The sequence below is a fragment of the Melozone crissalis genome, unplaced genomic scaffold, assembly GCF_028551555.1.
Source record: "Melozone crissalis strain CALT ecotype California unplaced genomic scaffold, PUWL_Pcris_2 ptg000066l_1, whole genome shotgun sequence".
NCBI classification, from domain to species: Eukaryota; Metazoa; Chordata; class Aves; order Passeriformes; family Passerellidae; genus Melozone; species Melozone crissalis.
In genome coordinates this window covers 2,979,837-3,001,064 of record NW_026535844.1, presented here as the reverse complement: position 1 = coordinate 3,001,064, position 21,228 = coordinate 2,979,837, and the positions used below count along the sequence as shown (strand labels likewise).

The window sequence follows — 21,228 nt, the reverse complement described above, 5'->3', positions numbered from 1 at the left end:
ATGCACATTCATGTGTTTCATGCATTATTCAAAAAATCTTGTGAACTTTCTGATGTTTTGGGAAGTTCTTTCTTTGACTTCTTCACACTCCAGCTTATCTGCACAACATCCTGTGTGTCAGGTCAATATATTTTATTTCTTTTTGTGTCTCCATCCTGCTGTTTCACATCCTCTGATAAGGATTCAGTATGGCCTCCCTAATTTTAACATGGTATTGTCTAATTGTCCTCTGGTGCTCTGCTTTGTGTCACGGTTATCTTATTACTTGGACAGACTGGTCAGTGGATGGCCTTACACTGTTTTTAGTTACACAAAAGCCTTTTTCACATCTTATGTTTTGCTAAGTGTTGGGAAATTTACCTGACTACAGACTGGAAAAGTACAAAGCCGTGGCTAATTCCAAGTTCTGCACCTGCTAGATAGTGTGTCCTTGGGCCTAGCTGCAATATGATAACTAATAGTGAAAGAGACATGAGAAAAGAGAGATGTAACCCCTGAGGAATGAAGAAGAGTTCATGGTATAGTTTAACCAATAGATTGCTTGGCTTACAGAATATTCATGAGCTTCTTATTTGCTGTATAAGTGTTTGATGCTTTCTTTAATAAACTGGACCTGTGATGAACCACCTGGTGTCCTGGTCCCCTTCCTACAACAGCTAAGTCCTACTGAATCATGATTTTAAAGGGTTAGGATTTTAGCTGAGTGTTAGAACCAATTCATATTGAAGTTAGATACACCAATGTTAGGTTAATGATTATTGGATGCTTAAGCTAAAGCTAATTGTTATATTATGAGCTCATTTGTAGAAAGAAGTGGAGCAAGTGAACCATTATAGGAACATATTGAAACCAGTAGAACAATGCCCAGCACCTGATGAAGACCTTCCTGACTTCGTCCCTGGGACCACTGGCCCAATTTGAGACCACTGACCCAATTCAAGAGAAGAATTGCGCACGCGTGAAAGACTAATAATCTCATTTTAATACAACGCGGGGATGGGAGGTGCTGGGGTTATGTATATGTATTATTTTGGGAAATAAACAGAAGGCAAAAATCCTTATGCAGTGTGGTCATGCATTTTGAGAATGATTCCCCTGTGCTGCCCACCGGAGTAATAAACATACAACTTTCTAACTTTTGACTAGTTAGAGAGACTTTGTTCATGATCTTCAGTTTTAATGATTCAGTTAGCAAGCCAGCCAGGAGGAGACTGTGCTGGGCTGTGAGACCAGCTCAGGTCATGGACCCCCTTGGTGCACCCTGTGGAGAAATGGCTACATGACAGAGGTCACGTAGACATTCGCTTGTTAGCCGACCAGGAGCTGGGAAAGTACCGAACACAGCTAGTTGGAGTTTTTGCACCTGCAAGATAGCGTGTCCTTGGGCCTAGCTGGGTATGATAACGAGTGGACAGAGAGACGTGGGAAATAGAGAATGTAGGCCCAAAGGAATGAGGAAGAGTTGATGGTATCGTTTAACCAATAGATTGCTTGGCTTACAGAATATTCATAAGCTTATTACTTGCTGTATAAGTGTCTGATGCTCTCTTCAATAAACGGAACTTGCTGTTGACTCATATTGAGCCCCGAGTTTTCCCTGCACCTGACAAATGGCTCATCCCCGACAAAGGCCGCATTCTGCAACAGCACCCCCAGGATATTCCTGGAGGAGTGGGCTCTGCTGCACAGACTGTTCATCCAGCAGCAGACAAGGACCCCTGACTACTAAAACTCCAGACAAAATGGTATGTTTAAAAATTGAAACAGTTTTAAACAGTGACCGGTAAGGCGTGGTCAGGAGAGGCCCTTTGGTAAGTCGTGGGAGATGTCCCACGTGCAATTTGTGCCTCTGTAGTGTGCTTGCAAGCTGAAGTTGCAGTTGAAATCTGGTTGCCAGCAGAAAGAGTTGTTGAACTGTTGTACTGAGCTCGGGCTTTTGGTGCTGCCATTTGTTTCAGCATAGAGAGCTCAGTTTGCCACCAACTGGGGCTAGCAGTCGTAAGGGCAAATGCTGGTCTAAGGTTGTTATAACTGAGTTGGTGTGTGTGGAAAGAAATACCCCTTTCACGGTGAGTTTGTGTGTGTGGAAAGAAATACCCCTTTCACAGTGAGTCTGTGTGTGTGAACTTTCTAGTTTTGGGGAGCAGCATTCGCTGTGACACCTGGTGTTTGAGTATAACCAGTCTTTATAAGGCTTTGTGTTCAGTGTTAACCAATCCTTTGCCTGTGGGACCTGGGAGGCGAGGATCAAATGCTGCAGCACAGTGCCTTTGTGGTCCCTCTCCTTGTGGAGTTTGCAAAGTTGCAACTTTGGATTCATCTGGTGTAGTGTGAGATTTTGCTGACTATTGTGTAAAAGTTACAATTGTGACAAGCTGGTAATTTTTGTTGTGTGTCATCTGTGTTAAGCTGTGTATTAAGCTTGAGCCTGAGTCAAAAGGGTTAAGCCACCCTTTTAGAAGGGTTTTAACTTAAACTGGTGTTTGTGGGCTGTCAGAGCTGTAATAGAGACAGCTTGTTATAAGTTGATTCCCAAGACTTGAGGTACAGGAGAGCTGTGTGGGTTTTTTCCCCTGCATTGTGGTAATTTGATTCTTGGGACTGTATAGTTCTGTATGTGAGATTTTAAGATTTTGTTTGCAACAAGTGCAGCATTTTATGTGGAAAAACTAGTGTGGTGATTTATGTGCATTAAAGCAAATTAAAAGATTTCCAGGAAATCCCCCCTGCCCCCATTTGTGGTGTTTGTGGGCATATCAGATTTTTTGCTGTAAGAGGGAAAGCCTTTTTATTTATTTTATTTGTGGTTAGACAGATTAAAGGAATCCCTTTCCCTTGCCAGTGTGAAAAGTACCTATTATATGCCTCCATGCAGATATAAAATACTATAATGTATTTTGTGGTAGTGATTATGAGGGCAGTATCAACATTTTAAGAGTATGGTAAATGTAGTTTTGTAGTTAAAGTAGGAACTATGTATGTGGGATACTTTCTTAAGAAATGGATGAAGTACTTGCACCAGACAGCAGCCACAGGACACCTAAATCTTTCAGAGAAAGAGAATTTACTGCTCTCTTATCAGAAGGAACGAACTTCTTCCTGCCTTGCTCAGCCACGAAGACGCCGCTGAGGATTAGGAGGCAGAAGTTGACACTGACCAGACAGAATCCTTTGTTTGAATGGAATTTATGCATCATGTATGAAGTGTATGAATATGCAACAGGCTGTTGTTTTTAAAGGTTAATCCTGTGTTAACCGGTGTCCTTTTTCGGGCTTATTTTGCCCAGAAAAGGTACCCGGTCCTCCGTAACTTACTTCTTATTGTCTCGTATTGTCCTACTTTAATTGTTCAAATTATTATTACTCTAATTATATTACTATTTCTATGACAATTTTATTACTATTAAACTTTTTTTTTTTTAAAGTGATGGGCTGTCGGTTTTCGGGGCTGTTTAGATGGTCTGGGAAAAAGCCCAAAGATGGCCTTGGGCCCCCGGGTTCGAAAGGACGAGAGGAAGCTTCAGATTTGTTCTTGGTCTTAGTGTTTATTAATTGCTTATCTAAAAGATTTTCTCTTGGCCTGACAGAGTTCTGCTCAGCAGTCAGCCATGGGCACACACTGAAAGCCCCTGGGGCGGTCACCTATCTTTATACCCGGAGTTACGTATACAATATTTATCATTTTTCTCCAATACCCTCTACCCTTATTAACCAGTGTTCCCCTAGTAAGGTCCAATCCTGGAGTGCCAACATCACCACAGAAGATGGAGGCCTAGAGGAGGAAGAAGAAGGAGAAGGGCACGCCCCAATCCCTCCATCTTGCCTCTCTAGACCCCCCTGTACAGGGATCTTAACGCTGTATCTCACACTCCAATTAACTTGTCCCTTCACCATTCACCCCAGTGAAATCCTCCCGTCCTCATACTGATGTCATCTCCCATGTGGGATCAAAGTCCAGCCACCAGATATTTCTGGCAGCGTTCCAGGACTCCCGAGCCCCCCAGGGGGGGTCTTGTTCACCCTGCACCCCAGTTCTGAGAGACTGAGATCCCACAATGGGCGTTTTTCACAATGGAGGCATGGGAGGAAAAGTGGATTTAAGGGTCTTCACTTAGTTCTCATTAGCCTGCTCTGCGATTTTGGAGTTTTCTGTCAGAAATCTCTCCCTTCCCCCACTCATCCACAGAGCTTGGGCAGTTTTCCTATTCTTGCGGTAAATTAAAGCGGTGCACTAATGCTCCTAATTAGGGGTAGGAAAACTGACGGCTTCCCGCTGAGCCGGAGCCACCGGAGCCGCAGTGCCGGGAAAGCCGTGGCGGGAGGTGCGGAGAAGTTTGTTTGTGTTTTCAGCTCAATCCCCCTCGGGCCCGGGCCCGTTCCAGGGCTGTTCCTCAGCTCCGGCTCTGCCCTCACGCAGCCCGGGGGGCCCTGAGAGCGCGGGGCGGGGCTGTGCCGTGCGCAGAGCCCGCCCCTGGCGGGGATTGGGCGATGGTGCCGTCAGTCGTGGTTGTGGCGCGCTGATTGGTGGGAGCGGGGCGGAGCAGGGCCCCGGTGGCGGGCTGAGGGCGGCCGTGGCTGGGCCGCGGCGCCATTGTCGGAGCGTGTGTGCGGTCCCGTGAGCGGCGGCAGCGGCCGGAGCGCGGTGAGGCGGCGGCGGAGCTCGGAGGCGGCCGCAGCGCAGGTGGGAGCCGCGCTGGGTTGTGCGGGGGCTCGGGGCTGGCTGCGGGCCTCGGGGGCGGCAGGGGGCTCGGGCGGGTTCGTTGTGCCGTGTCCGGCCCGTGTTGTCGCTGGCGTGAGGGCGCTGCGGGAGCGGCTGCCCGCGGTCTCCTTGCGGCCGCTGCCTCGGCAGGAGCCGCTGCCGGAGCAGCGCTGGCTCGGCCCGGTTGCTGTGGCTGGGACAGAGGCGGCTGCCCCGTGCCCGGGGCTGCGCGGGGAAATTCCGTGGCCGGAGGTTTCTGTGCGCAGAGGAGACAGAGGAGTCCTGTAAAAGTGACTTTATTGCTGAGCAGAGGGAGAGGCCGTGGGGCATTTGCCGTGCGCTCCCTGCCATTGTTGTAGTTCGCAGCCGCCTTTTTATCCTCATTTTCCCGGCCTCATCTCCCTCTCCCTTTGCCCACTGGCTGAGGTACTTGGAAGGTTCAGATCTCCCGATCCGGCAACCGCATGTCCTCGTTAATGTGCATCCCCACTTTTGCATAACAGCCGATATTCACGGCTCTGTAAAGGGTTTGTTCTTCTGGAAGTTCAGGAATTTAGCGGGACTTTCTGTGAGCAGCAATCCATGTTAATTAGTAAGGTTTATTGAAGCTGGTGGTTTCATCGGTTACTTCCTTATCTACGAGTCCCTGGCCCCTCGCTCAGCTGCTGAATGAGCTGCACTCTCAAGGTGTGGAGCCTGGTAAAAGGAAGAGAGTTGCTGTAGCACATCAGAGGAGAAACAGCATTCGTTTAACCCATGGTCTGCCAGGGAGCCACAAAACCGAGTCCCATTCCCATCCTTTTCACGTTTGGACTGGTACATGGTCTGGGGGTTTTTTCCGTTGTTTTTTTTTTTTTCTCCCCTTTTCCTTTGTCATCTATTTGCCAAGACAAGTTTGAGTAATTTAATTTTCCACAAACTCTTCCTTTTTCTGCTAACAGATGATCTGATCCCATCCTATGGTTAAGTGTTGTGTTCCTCATTTCAGTGGATTGGTCAGCAGGAAGGTCAGGAGCTGGAGCTGTCTGGTTGGTTATTGTGAGGGCAGTTTGTAATCTAATGATGCCATTGAAATGAGAAATGGGTTCTGTGGCTCCTGATATGAATTGGTTTGGGTTCCCAGAGGCTGGTCCATGGTGTTGTAGGATTTGTTCTGGTGGCCGTTCATCTTTTCCCCATTGTGGGTGCTCTCTTCAGCCAAGACTTCATCAATTCACCACTTTTCTCTAACTGAATCATGAAATACTTGGATTCCCAACTGATTTCCCTGAACTTGTGGCAGCAAGAATATCTCAGTGCTCTAATGCACCCTATATAACACAGACATTTACAGCACATGTTGGAGTGGGCAGAGGGATGATTCTTTCCCCCATTTATTTTAGTGAAGTTTTCCCAACATTCTCCATCTGCTGTTTCCCTTTGCAGCTTCACCCGTTTGTGTTGCAGGGTCAGATATCCTCCCCCTGGGCTCTGCCTTGAGCTGTGCAAATTCCATCAGTGCAAGCAGGCAGAGCTTGGGGTGAGGGGCAGAGGGAAGCAGCCCAATTCCTGCCCCGGGCAAGAGACCCAGGTGCATTGTCCACACTTTGCCCAGCAGTGTTAATGTGCATTTCTGAAGCTCCTCTGCAGGCTGCCTGGAATGAAGCTTTCCTTCCTGCTGCTGGGCAATGTTGATGTTTTGCTGATGGTCGTTATCTCTGTGGGTATCTTTTGTGCTGTTCCCAGTGTGTTCAGATGTTAAACTCATCTCCATTGAGCAGGGTAACACCCCTTAAATAAAACCTTTAAAATTCCTTTCCCCAAGGCAAAGACAAACCAAGCCTGAGTAGAGAAATAAGGTTTAAAAGAACCAAAATCGGTACATTTACAGCAGTGCAATGGCAGGCAGCCCAGAGTGTGGGTGTCAGTGAGCCCCAGAGTGGAATTGTGCCGTGGTGTTCCCCAGCAGCTGTGGCAGTGCAGGCCCAGCCAGCGCTGAAGCTGCAGCAGTGGCAGCAAGGCTTGGCCCCAGTGGCTGGAGATGGCAGAGGAGGGTGGCCAGGATTGCAGAGGATTCCAGGCGAGGATCTGTGGGCAGGCGCAGGGGCTTGGCCCGCTGTGGAGCCCTGGCTGCTGCTGCGTTGCCTTCAGGGCAGGCTCAGGGGCGGCCTCCCATCCTCCTGCTGCAGGCAGGAAGTGCAAATCTGCGGGGCTTCAGAGCCCTTGAGGCCAGGCTGAGGGGTCCCCCCGTGTTGAGCTGTGCTGGCGGCTGTTTGTGGCCTCAGGGACACTTGGCATGGGCCCCTTGGCCACCAGTGGTGCTGCTTTGCACCCCTTAGGCAGGAGCTGATGTCCTGGCTGGGTGTTGGCAGCAGCAAAGTGCCAGGGCAGGCTCTGTGCCAGCCCAGCTTGCTGTGGGAGAATGTGCCTTGATATCTGCTCCAGTGGTTGCTGAAGCAGTGAGAATTGCTTTTGCCCCCCTGTTAGGTGCCATGGTGTCAGCAGAAGATATTGAAGCCTTCCTGCTCAGGGCATTTCAGTGCCAGGCTCTCACAAGCACCCACAGCTCCGTGGTTGAGCTGAGCATGGGGCGGTGACCTGCGCTGTGTCTGATTGCCCTTCCTTAATAACAGCCTGTCTTGTAGCTCTTTTCCCTTCTGCTGCCCTTGCAGAGCCATCCACAAACACATTTTCTCCCTCAGGCTGGGCAATGTGCCATCATCAATCTGTCCCAGCCTGGGTCTGGAGCTCTGTCCCTTGAGTGCAGTCCTGGGTTCCTTGCCAGCCCCTCTCCAGGCTGTTCAAACAGGAGGCTGGGTTAAACCCTTGCCCTGTCCTCAGTTCTAAATCCTCCTGTGCCATTGAACAAGTTTCATACTGTAATAACCGAGCCCTGCTCATCCATTTAGAGGCTGTTTAGGTTGTCAAAGCTTTACCTTGATGCCAGACTTGAACTATAGGAGATCCTCCTGTTGTCATCACTTTTCAGGCGAGGCCACTCTCTGGCCACTGGGTTGAACATTTTAGCACAAGAATTCCTTTGACTAGACCCTCTTTAATATACACCTATAATTCAAATTCTTTTTCCGTGTCTGGAAGGCCCAGGCCAGCCGCCTCAGTTAATCTTCATTTTAACACTTGAAAATTCTGTTTCCTCCTCCTGTCCATCTATCCAGTTTGTTGACTGGCAGGATAGGAGTGTTGTAGGGAGACATCCCTGGCTCCAAAAGCCCTGCCTTTAACAGGGACTCAATCCCAGGCTGTGAGCCCTTCCTTCCCTCTCTTGGAACAGGGTATTGCTTGTCCTGGTTGCTTTAAAGTAATTTGTAGAGGCTCCATATCTAATTTTCCCTCTTTCCCTGGGGCTGCCCACACTTCTGGGTTCACTTCAGCATAGGCCTTGCCTGACATTTGGCACAGAGGTACAACAGAACTGGCCTCTGTATCACTTTTTATAATATTAATTTGCATTATGAGTTTAGCGATCAAATGCCTTCCCAGTAAATCATGATAACAATTAGGACCAAGTAAAAATTCATGCATTTCAGACCCATCTCCCACTTCTGCCAACAGTGGTTGAATAAAACCACACATCCTTCCCACTTATCCCCTGAATAATCAGAGACATTTTTGGCATTTCCCCCCCCATTAGGTCTAAGATTCAGAGTGGATTGAGAGGCCCCTGTGTCCGTCAGGAAATGCCTCCTCTCAATGCAAACCCACCTGAATGTTTACAAGGGCTGCAGTGTGGAGGGTCCCTGGTGTGACGGGAGCTGTGACAGCCCTGCCAATCCATGTCCATCAAGGGGTGGACTTGCTGGTCCTGAGGGTGCTGCTGTCTGTGCTTGCAGTGTCCTTGTGCCGTGCAGCTGGAGCCCTGGTTCCTTGCCAGGGGCTGTTTGGGTGGGCTCTCCCCTGCCGAGGAGGGCAATGCCTCTGCCAGGTGCTTGTGGCCGAGCCGTGCCCTGGGTGCTGGGGCCCCCTTGGGCCCTGGGTTTGATCCCTCAGGGGCTGTAGGAACTGTGCCCTGGCCTTTGCCTTCAGCTTGGCCTTTTGCTGCTCCCTTCTTGCATTCACCTGCTGTGCCTTTGTGCCCAAGCTCTGCAGGGCCTTCTTCTGCCCCTTCAGCAGCCCCCCTCAGTGCCTGTGGGTGCTTGTCTTGCTTTACAAGAGAGGTGTCTGCTCGGGAAGGCAGAAGAAGCCTCTCTTGGAATGGAGAATGCAAACCCCCTCCCTCTTAATGTTTAGACTAGTGAAATCAAGGGACTCTAAGGCAAAGATATGGGAATAGGAATACCAGTTTTTTACTAGTGTGTATAATAAAGCAAAGAAACACCAACAGCTGCGGCACTGACAGCAAACAGAGCCCGGACCCAGTCCCGGCCTTTGGGCTGCGGCGCTTTGCCCTTGGGTGCAGTTCGGGGCACGGCCGGCAGGGGCGCTGGTGGCTCCCGCGGGGCGGGGCAGCGCATCCCTCCCATGGGAACCTCTCTGAACGGAAATAGAGCAATCCCTTCATCTAACTCTTTCACTTTTTTACCTTCTCTAGCCTTTCTCCCGTGTTTTGAGAAAGAATTTGGAGAGGGCTGCCTTTTAACTGAGCTCCTAGTGTTTCAATAAGGTACTTCCTGTAGAGAGAGAGAGTTTCCCTGAACAGCCGGAGCTGTGGTTACCAAGGGGACGTAACTCAGAGCAGGACGGGGTCAGGGGAGGATATCCCGCCGAGGCTGGGTCGGAGTGTGGGCAGGGTCTGCTGCCGGAATCGGCAGAGGGGGATCTTCCCGTGGAGCCCGAGGCGGAGCGTGGGTAGCCCCCACATGGCTGATGGCGGCTGATCCTGCAGCTGCCGGCAGAGCAAAGGCAGGTGGGAGAGCCCGGCAGCAGCGGCGGTGCCCAGCGCAGGTGGCACGGGCAGGGCAGCCGGGGATGGGATGGCTGGGACCCCCCCTGGGTGCGGTGTGCGCGGTGACTTCGGAGCAGGCGGCAGGACAGAGCAACCCCCATCTTGCCCAGCATGGCCGGCAGAGCGGCCGCGGGCCAGGCAGTGGGAGCAGGGCACACAAATTGAGCGACAGCGCCGGGGCAGGTGGAGCTGCCCTGGGCAGTGAGGCCGCGCCTGGTATGGAAACCGGGGCAGGCGGAGCTGAGGCGGGCAGCGAGCCGGGACCCGGGACAGGCGCCTGGGCCGCGAACGGAGGGGGCAAGACCTGCAGAGGATCCCACTCTCTTTCTGATTTTTCCTCTTGTTCCCTTCCCTTTCATTTCCCTTTTTCTTTTCTTGTTTTTTCTCGGGGCATTCTGATACTTCAAAGATTTTTATTCTCCTGAAATCTCCTGTCTAACATATGGCATATTCTCTTTCTTCTATATTAAATGGGGTTTTTTTACAAATAAACCCACAACCTAACAAATCTAAACTTCTGCTTGGATACTTTGAAATGGCCAACGAGCTGACTCAGGACCTCCTAATGTTTTTCTCATCACCTTTTTATTTATCCTTTGGCAAATTAAGGATACATCGTAAATCCAAAAATCCCAGTGCACGTATCGTTCCTTAAAAAATGATCACACAAAGCTTGAGTACCCCAGTGCGTTTTCTGATGCCTGTCTTCTAATATTTTCCTAGAAGTAAAGTAATTTATTAAGTAATTGTCTTCCATCAAGAAGTTTCCATTTCCCTGATTTATCTTGTTCAATTCCTGTCTTGTTTAATTCTTTTTTCTTGACTTTCCTAAACTTTAGAATTTCCAGTTTTTCCTCGTTTGGAGTTAGTATTAACATAACTATTTCAGCTCCATTTTCTGCTGCATCCTTAGCTTCGTGATCTGCCAAATTATTTCCTCCTCTTTCTGGGGTCTTTCCCTTTTGGAGTTCCCTAATATGTACTATAGCTATCTCTTTTAGTTGATTGTAATGCCTCTAAAATAAGTTCCTCATGTACCAGTCCTTTTCTTCTTGAATTAAGTAATCTTCTTCCTTTCCAAATTTTTTACAGATATGTACTACTCTAAAGGCATACCTTGAATCAGTATATATAGTTCCTTTATTTAAATATTCTAGTGCTCTTTTTAAATTATATAATTCACAAGTTTGAGCTTACTAGTTTAACAGTAATTTCCCTTTTTCCATAGTTTGCATGTTTTTCCCATCAACTACTACATACCCTATATTTTCTCCTTTTGCAAGGAGTTGTATCTCTGTTAGCTAACATAACTCCCAAAGGAATTTTTTTTTTCATTTTTTTTCCCCCTGTGTCCAACTTACTGGTTTTCTGTCTCATTTTTCAAGATCTTATCTATTCATCGTCTTCCTCTGTTTTTCACATTCACTAACAACCTAAATACTGCTTTTCTTTCAAATACAGTCATGAAAATAAAAAATCTTTTTCTCACACTACTTTCAATACAATACACCTCCCTCCAAGGAAATATATTGAAGCTTAAAATACACAATCCACATTACCTATACTTTCATTCATCTACATTCACTCACTTTTATTTCCCATTCTCTTCCACACATTCTTTCCCACCCTCAGGACACAGAGTGGATCCCTGTTGACAGAGAATTGCGGGTCCCTGTGGCCCCCCCTCACCTTGGGGTTGGCCTCTGGGTCTCAGTATCTCCGGGCCTCCTGGGAGGGCCCTGACTCTGCTGCCTCGGGTGCCGTTCACCTGTGAGGCTGATTTGTGTGTCACTCACACTCTTTAGCCACCGCCCCCTCACACGCCCTGGGGACAATGGCCCCTTTGCAGGTCACCTGTACCTTATGCCACAGCCCCCACACCCAGGAGAACAATGGCTTATTTGTGGGTCACACACTCCTCTTTCCACAGCCCCCCTTCCCACCCGCCCGGGAAGCTGAGGCTGATTTTGTGTGTGACTCACTCTCACACACAGCAAGGCAACAATAAGGTACCTTTTACTTTCACATCACCTATTAAAACTTTAGGTGTTTCTGGCCAGTCCTGGTGCTCTTGGATATCCCTCAACCCAGCTGTGTTGTGCAACCCCAGATGCTCTTGGGTGTCGGAGTGTCGGGGGTAGGACGGTCGGGACGGACAGAGACGAGAGATCTCTGCAGCCAGGTCGTGGAACTTGCGGTTTATTGCAAAGGGCCTGGGTGCAGGGCCCTGCTTGGAGCTGCCAGGCACAGCTCGGAGCAGGCCCAAGAGAAGAGTGGGGTAGAGAGGGTGAGAGAGTGAGAGAGTAAAAGCGTAAGAGAGCGAGGTTCCCGTTACAATACAATAAATTTTCTTCTCTGTTGAATATTCTATTTCTCACTAACCAATCTAGTACAAGATACAAATCCTAGAGCATTTACATACAGCCTATAAGAATCATTACATTACCATACTGTGTTACATTTTAAACCCTTAAAACTCCTTTTTGGACCCCTTCTGCTGAGCTAGTAGAGTCTGCTCTGACCCTTGGACCTGTCTGTAAGCAGAGGGAATTTTTTCATCAAAAGGGGATTACCTTCAGCCAGCCATACCATTGTTTTCCAGTTGTTCAGAAACTAAGATATCTCAAAGCTTGCTTTCATTTCAATCTCGCTCATAGTTTCTATATTGTCAAAATCTTTTGCCAGACAATCATATTTATAAGGCTTTCCTGTTTCATCTTCCCCAACACTTGGGCATTTTTTTATCCCTCAGCCCAGCTGTGTGCTCCAATCCCAGATGCTCTTGAGGATATCTTCACTCTGGCAGAATTTTGCTTAACCCTGAATGCTCTTGGAATGTTAGTCCCTCAACCCAGCAGGTTTTAATTCTGGATGCTCTTGGGAACTCTTATCCCTCAATCCAGCAGGTTTTTAGGGGCCTCGTTTGTCCCGTTTCCTAGTGGATTGGGTTCGGAAACTCCTCTGCTCCCTTCCCCCGAGGGGTCCAGCCCCTCTCTGGGACCCAGTCCCAGTTACCCTGGGGGATTCTCTCACTCCTGTTAACATTCACTTCGTCTCTCTCCTGGCCACTTACCGCGGAAAGTCGGAAACGCAGCGTGGGAGACTCCAGCACTCACTTGGCAGGTCTGGGACAACCAGCCCTCCTCTCATTCACACACATTCATCCCCCTGTACCTGCCCCCCTGAGAAATACTTACCAATCCCTTTTCCTTCCCGGGTTCTTCGTGCACATTACTACTCTTAGGGGACGAGTTACCACGGTTGTAGGGAGCCTTTTTCCCTTCTCTTTGTTTTATTGTCTCCTTTTGTCCACCATAACCTGCGTCTGTGGTCACCCCAGGGGAGACAGAGCGAGGCTGCCAACGGGGCAGGGCGCGCCTTCCCCACTCTGACTCTCCTAAAGCACCGGCAGCGAGGTGTTAGTAACCATCCTCTGCTACCAAAATTGTGAAAAATGCCAATCACTTGCTTTTAAAATTTGCAAAGTTTAATGGTAATAAAATGGTAATAAAAAATAGTAATAATATTAGAGTAATAACAATTGCGACAAATCGAATTAGGACAATATGAGACAACAATTACAAAGTTACGCATGTCTGGGTACCTTTTTCTGGGCAGCACAAGCCTGAAAAAGAACACCGGTTAACACAGGATTAACCATTTGAAACAATAGCCTGTTGCATATTCATACACTTCATACATGATGCATAAATTCCATTCAAACACAGGATTCTGTCTGGTCATTGTCAACTTCTTCCTCTGAAACCTAACAGCAGCTTCGAGGCAGGAATAAGTTATTTCTCCTGACAAGAGAGCAATAAATTCTTTTTCCTTGAAAGATTTAGGTGTCCTGTGGCTGCTATCTCGCTGCAAGTCCTTTCTTTAAAAAAGTCTCATACCAAGCATAGTTTCTATTTTAATATTTTTTTAATAACCTAAAACTATATTTAACCCACTACTTAAGAGAATTAATACAGCGTTACTTTCTAACACAAGACATATAATATTCATATTAATAATTGTGAAAACCCAATCACAAAATATGCACTTTTCAAAAGTATATTCCCACTTACTTCCAGTCTCTCCCAGTATGGTCCCAGCTGTCTCCAGCATGGTTCCAGTTGCTTCCTCAATCAACTCAGTGAGTCCCAGTATGATGCCATTTGCTCCCAGTTGCTCCCAGTCAGGCCCAATATGGGGGATGATGTGCAGGGAGGGCTCACTGTGACACTCAGTTCCTCCCAGTATTAGTCCAGTCACTCCCAGTATGATCCAAATATGAGCCCAGTGTGCTCCCAGTCTCTGCCAGAATAAACCAGTTTTGCTCCACATGGTTCCAGTTCCTCTCTTTCACCCTCACTTTCCTTCCAGTCACTCCCAGTATATCCCAGGGTACCCCAGTTCCCTCCACCATCTTTCCATTTCCTTCCAGTATGATCCCATTTGCTCCCAAGCACTCCCAGTCAGCCTCAGTGTAGTGGCACTCACTGCCAGTATGATCCTAGCCATCCTCAGCACCATCCCAGTTCATCCCAGTATATCCCATTTACCCCTAACATGGTCTCAATTGCCCCCCCCCAGGCTCCTACTCACTCCCAGTGTGATCTCAGCATGATCCCAGTATGATGGCAGCATGGAGTCAGTACAAACTCAGTACAATCCCAGTATGATGCCAATAGGATGTCAATAGAAAGCCAGTCCCAGTCACTCCCAGTATGATCCCAGAATGATCCCACTGTCCATCAGTGCGATCAGTCTGCCCTGGCATGGCAATATGATCCCAGAATAATGTCAGTACAAACCCAGTACAGTCCCATCATGATCCCAGTACAATCCCAGTATGATGTCAGTATCAACCCAGTACAGTCCCAGTCACTCCCAGTACAATCCCAGTATGATATCTGTACGAACCCAGTACAGTCCCAGTCACTCCCAGTATGATCCCAGTCCAGCCCAGTCCCTGGCAGTGCTGCCACTGCTGGGATCCCCCAGCCCTGTGTGCGCTCCCCCCTGGCAGATGTGCCGAGAGGAGCCCCAAGGGCTGGCAGTGCCCCGGCAGGGTCCCCAGTAAGGCCCAGTTTGGATGTGCAGCCCCCAGTTTGCCCAGTTTGTGTCTCCTTTGGCCCAGGCCGGGTTCCCCCCGCCCGCAGCATCTGGAGCAGCCGAGAGCCCCGCGCTGCCCATCCTGACCTGTCGCGGCTCCATCCCCGCTCCTGCCGTGGGCTGCGAGGGCTGCGGGAACGGGGCACCGAGGGTGTGGCTGCTGCTGGGGGAAGAGGAGAAGGGAGGGAAGGGCAGGGATGGAGGGGGAGGAGGAGGTGGGGTTTGGGAGGAGGAGCAGGGGGAGGGATGGAAGAGAAGGGATGAAGGCGGAGAGAGAGCAGTGATGAAAGAGGCAAAGGAGGTGGGAATAAGACAGAGGGGAAGGAGGAGTGCCGGGGATGGAAGGGGAGGAGTGGGAGGAAGAGGAAGAGGAGGGACAAAGGCAGATCGAGGCTGAGCCGAGGTAGGGAACCATGCAGTCGATCCCTGCCTGAATTCGCAGCCCCCACCTGTGGGATCATCGCCCCCCCATCGCACGTATGAGCGGAGAGGGGGAGCTCGCCCCAGATATCCTGGGGGGTCCCTGGGTTGGGGTTTTTGGGGGATGTTTGGAGAATGAAGAAGTCCAAGGCTGAGCGGAAAAGGCCCCTTGGGGGACATCGGGGGGTGGCGGTGGCGGCTGCCGGCAGAGGCAGCCTGGAGGAGCAGAGCCCTGTGTCCCCCAGGAGCCCAAATTGGGGAGTTCAGAGAGGGGGGAGCGCCGCCATTGGCGGGAGCCTCAAGAGCCTGGAGAGGGGCAAGGGGGACTCCTTGGAGCCGCTGGAGCCCAGAGCAGAGAATGAGGGGAGAAGGGAGCCCGGGAGCCCAAACAGCCCCGGCATCCCGAAATGGGGAGAGCGAAGCAGGGGCAGCTTTTGGGATTGCTGGGACTGCCAGCTGCCTGGGCAGGGCGGGCACCGAGGAGAAGGGGGACCCCCAATCCAAGCGTGACCCCCGCAGCTGGGACAGGGGGAACCCCCGAACACCAGAGGGGAGGGACCAGGGATGGGGAACCCCTGGGAGGCTTTTTCCGGGCTGAATCTTGGTGTTTGGGAGGTTTTTCTGGAGCCCAGAGTGCCAGTGACTTGTAGAGATGGACTTGGGCAGAGGGACCTTCAAACTCACCGTGCTCATCCCTTGTTTTCCCCAAACCAGGATTTCCCATTGCCAGCTCCTGGGAGGCTGCGAGGAAGTAGGAGATGCCCCAGGACAATGAGGCAGGTGAGGAGGAAGTCAGTGTCTCTGGAATGCTTAAAATCAGATGGTTTTGAGAAAGCTGCAAAAGACAAGCCTCAGAGACATTAGAACTGATTTGGGCTTGGCAGCAGCCAGTAGATTGATCAGCAGAAAAATTGTATAAGAAGTAGAAAGTAAGGAGAAATAGAACAATGGTCTGTGCATTAACACTTATCTAGAATAACTCCCTAACCTGCGGAAAAGTGTATCTAGCAAGATATTAGGAAGTTTCAAGCTTAATACTGGAGCTCTGTGCATTGTTTTTTAAGGCTTACAAGCAGGTATTTTACTTGAAATAAGCAAGCGTTGTTTTAACCATCAATGTGCTTATAGTGCTTGGATGGAACTACAGTCAATATGCTTTTGCTTTGCGTGATTGGCCAAAAACCTTTTAAAGTAAGTTTTAACATGAAGTCCTTTGTCTGCTACCTGTAAAGTGAGCTACTGGCATCTTCCCATTGTCATAACCAAGTAATGAGACAGATGGTTGGAAAATCACACAGCTCGGGATGCATTCCCAGCAGTCCAGTCCTGTTTGTGATTTGTGCACAGCCCCGAACTGACGATGAGTGCCCCTTTCCCCTCTGTGCTGCTCCATCTCCCAGCCCAGCACGGCCCCGGCTGCAGCTCAGCCCTGGGGGGATCTCCTTGCCCTTGCCTATGGCACGGAGGCAAATCCCATCCTGTCTTTGTCCTTCCTCCCCCAGAGCAGGAGCTGAGCATGGAGAGCAGGGAGGACAAATGCCCGCGGCAGAACCTGGTGGCAGAGGCCGTTTTGAGTGGCTCCACGGCGCAGGAAGCCAACGGGGAGGAAAAGCCCCGGAGATGCCGCACGAGGAGGGGCTGCAAACGCAGCCGGCGGGGATCTGAGGGGGAAAGAGCCAGCCTGGGCCGGGAAGGCGGCCGGAGACGGAGCCAGAGGTCAGAGCTGGTGCTCCATGAGCAGCTCCATGATGGGGAGAAGCCACACACGTGCGTGGAGTGTGGGAAGAGCTTCAGGTGGAACTCCAACCTGATCAGGCACCAGAGGATCCACACTGGGGAACGGCCCTATGAGTGTGGGGAGTGTGGGAAGAGCTTCAACCTGAGCTCCCACCTTACCAGCCACCAGAGGATCCACACTGGAGAAAGGCCGTACAAGTGTTCCGAGTGTGGGATGTGCTTCAGAGAGAGCTCCATCCTGATCACACACCACAGGACCCACACTGGGGAGAGGCCCCATGAGTGTTCCAAGTGTGGGAAGGGGTTTCTGACCAGCTCTGATCTCCTCCGGCACTATCTGAGTCACAGGGAGGAGAGGCCCTTCCAATGCCCCGACTGCGGGAAGGGATTCAAGCGCAACTCCACCCTCGTCACCCACCGGCGCATCCACACAGGGGAGAGGCCCTACGAGTGTGATAAATGCAGGAAGAGGTTTCAGACCAGCTCCGATCTCCTCCAGCACTATTGGATTCACAGAGAGGAGAGGCCCTTCCAATGCCCCGACTGCGGGAAGGGATTCAAGCGCAACTCCACCCTCGTCACCCACCGGCGCATCCACACTGGGGAGAGGCCCTACGAGTGTCCCCAGTGTGGGAAGAGCTTCTCCAGCAGCTCTCACTTGACCCAACACCAACGGAGGCACCACTAAGGGAAGCCCTGCGAGTGCCCCGAGTGCGGGCAGAGCTTCGTGCGCTGCTCCAGCTCCATCCCCCACTGGAGGAGGCACTTTGGGCACAGCCCTGGTCACTCCCATTCCCTGTGATCCATGTTGGGAACACACCTGGCTGCTTCGCCTTTTGGTTTGGCCTCTGCTTCACCTTCATCCTTTAAGAACACCCAAAACTGGGTTAAATGAAGGAAATTCATTGAATATATCTGATGTTGCATAATTTCTCCGTTGTTTTAGAGGGAATTTAGGATTTGGGGACACGTTTTGTGTGGAGTGCTGCTGTTGCTAAGAGGCAGGAATTTGATCTCACCCTTCTTGTGTTGCTAAGAACTCCTCCCCGACCCCAACCCCAACTCCACCCTTGGGATACCCTATAAAAACTCCATGGCCCTTCCTGTGCCCTGTCTTTGGGGGTTAAGAAATGGATTCCCAAAGAATCAGCCCTATTCCTACTGGATTCCAAAGGATCAGCCTCATTCTCCACTGGATTCCTAGAGGACAAAGCTTTTCCCAGTGGATTCCCAGAGGATCAGCCCTTTCCCCACTGGATTCTTAGAGGATTAGCCTTTTTCTGACCAGATTCCAAAAATTTCAGCTTTTCCCACTGGATTCCCTGAGGATAAATATTTGCCCACTGGATTCCCAGAGGATTCTGACTCTGTCACTTTTTTTGTTTGTACTACTGCATTTGTATTTTTAATTTTTCCTAATAAAGAACTGTTATTTCTACTCCCATATCTTTGCCTGAGAACCCCTTAATTTCAAAATAATTAATGTAATCATCATCATCATTATCATCAAAGGGAGGGGGTTTACATTTTGTATTTCAGTGGAGACTCCTGAAATAGGGAGACACCCCCAAGGCTGGGCCATGTAAAATAGTTCCTGAAATATGTAGATTAGTTTATGGATATGCATGAGGGTCTATGAATATGCAACAGGCTGATGTAGTTAAACCAGATTAATTAAGGGGTGTCCCTGAAAATAACTGGGGGGTCTTGGTGGCCATAACAACCTTTGCTTTATGGTCCTTTTCTCCCGTTACATCAGCCTGTTACATATTAATAGGCTTTTCGCGTATCCATGAACTACTTTACATATTCCAGGAACAAAATTGGCTTCATCCTGTTTGGGGGACCCATCCCCCTCCCAGCTCAATTTTGGGGTCCCACCCCCCTCTTTTCCCTGCTCTCCCTCCCCTTTCCGATCGTTCCCGCAATCCCCTCCCCCGTGTTTGATTTTGGGGGCTCCAGGCCCTTCCTGCTCCGTTTTAGGGTCCCGACCCCATTTTGGATTAATTTGGGGTCCCCAGCCCATCCCCAGGATCACCTTCCCCCCGCCACTAAATTCCGCTCCTGGCAACTGATGAGTCATCAGCGAGACACGCTCTGATTGGCTGGAAATTACACCCTTCCCCTTCCCCCCCCCCCCCCCCCCCCCCCGCGATTTCTGAGTATTTACCGCAGTGAGAGGCCTTGGTCTGTGCCGGGCAAGTGATGAGTCAGAGTCGGGCCGGGCGCTGATTGGCTGAAAATCGCTGAGCGGGGCCAGTGCTCTGAGTTTGTGCCCAGCAAGTGGAACGTCATCAGTGTCGCGCGTTCTGATTGTTCCGGATCTGTTTATGGGTGGGGACCGGGCGAACTGGGGTTTCTTGGGGTTTCTTTGGGTTAATTTAGGGTTTGTTTGGGGTTTATTTGGGGCTATTTATGGACTAATTGGGGTTTCTCTTGGGTTTTACTTGATTTATTTCTGTTTATTTGATGTTATTTGGAATCATTTGAGTTTATTCGGAAGTATTTTGGTTTGTTTGGGTTTATTTGGGCTTATTTGGAATTATTTGGGGTTCTTGGAAGTTATGTTGGTGTACATGGGGTTTTTTTAGGTGTACTGGAAATCATTTGGGGGTCTTTGAGTTTAATTTGTTTTTTTTTTTTGGTTTTTTGGGGGGTTATTTGGAATTTTTTGGGGTTATTTGGGGCAGTTTCAGGTATTTGGGGTTTTTTGGGTGTTCTTTGGGGTTTATTTCGAGTGTTTTGGGGTTATTTAGGTTATTTGGGGTCATATGGGGTCAAAAAACCCGGGAATGTTTCTCCTGTAAAAAAATGGGAATTTTTCGTGAAAAATCTGAGAGTTTTTCCCCAAAAAACCGGGAAAGTCCTTTAAAAAAATCCCAGACTTTTCCCAGCCAATAGCAGCGCGCCCCACCCCAAACCATCCAATCAGCACTCTTCATCTCCCAAACTAACGAATCATGGCGCACCCCACCCCAAACCAACCAATCACCGCGGGTATTCCCTCAGGAACACCGGTCTTACCGTGCGCGGATCCGACCAATGCCTCCCCACCGCCCGCCTCTCGCGCGCCGAATCAGCCAATCAGCGTAGGTCTCCCCTCAGCTACTCCCGCCTCTCTCGAGCTGAACCAACCAATCACCGCGCGCCTCCCCTCGGCAAAGCCCGCCTCCCTCGCCCCTCTCCTGTCAATCACCGCGTTTTCTATCAAACCAACCACTCACCGGACGTCTACCCTCAGCAACTCCCGCCCTCCCCGCGCCTCCTCAACCAATCGGTGCCGAGCCCAAAGCAGCGCCCCCTGACCACGGGCCCGGCATGGAGCGGGCGCCCCCTATTCCCCCCCACCCCGGGACCCCCTTAAGGACCCCCGGGAGCCGCCCCGGGCTCGGGCGGGTCCTGCGGGAGGCGCTGGAGAGAGCGGGGGAGGCGCTGGGAGAGGACGGGGGGGGCTCCGGGAGCTGCTGAGGAGGCGCAGGGACAGGTGAGGGGTCCTGGAGGGGTCGTGAGGGGAATTTGGGGAGGGGTCTTGAGGATGTTTGGGGGGGGGATTTGGGGAGGGTCTGGGGGGAACTTGAGGGGGTTTTAGCAGGGTCTGGGGGTGCTGGGGGGGGGATTTGGGGAGGGGTCCTCGGGGGGTGTCACGATCCGTCCTCACGGACGGGTTTCTTGATGGTTCATGGATTTGATCTCAGGGTGCAAAAAGAACCGACACGGTACAAGGGGTTTTGCAATGATAATGGAAACAAATGCACCTTTATTGAATGACCACAGCAAAATGCGATAGAGGGATTAAGGGAGAGAAAAGATAAAGGAAGAGAGAGGGAATAGGGCTGCCAAACGTAGAGACAAAGTCCTTTGGTCCAGTCCAGTCAAGGATCTGCCTGTTACGTCGGGGAGATCTCAAAGTCTCTCGCTAACTCAGAGGTTTTTATTATGATAACTCTATTGGAAATTGTGAGGGAGGGGAAACAGATACAATAAGGAATAGATGTAACAGGTAGTCCATGCTCTCAGCAGTAAACGAGAGCCATTGTCTTCTTGGTCCAGCGGTCACAACCTGCAGGGAAACATCTCGCTTTGGTCAGCTTGCCTCCCCCACACACCTGCCCCGGGCTGGGGGTTTCAGTCCCAGTCCTTGGAAGGAGCAGAGGGGCCTTTTCACATGGGGGTTGCATGTCTCAGTCCTTGATGGAGAAGCTCCTTACATCTCAGTCTGTCTGTCACGGTGGTTGTAAAACAGGTGAGGGTCTTCTGTGGGGGGACCACCTGAAACTCAGGAGAAGTCCAGCCAGGCCAAGAGGTGGGAGAGCTCCCAAGGCTGTTGTTGCACAAAGGGCACGGTGCTCCCTTCTTCTTCTCATTGGGCTCAGTGTAGCACACAGCA

General features: G+C 50.3%; 1 pseudogene; it reads left to right on the top strand.

Annotated features, from left to right (window-relative positions):
* The window catches only part of LOC128945471 (zinc finger protein 850-like), a 315,097-nt pseudogene that overhangs the window by 191,940 nt on the left and 101,929 nt on the right, over nucleotides 1-21,228 (top strand).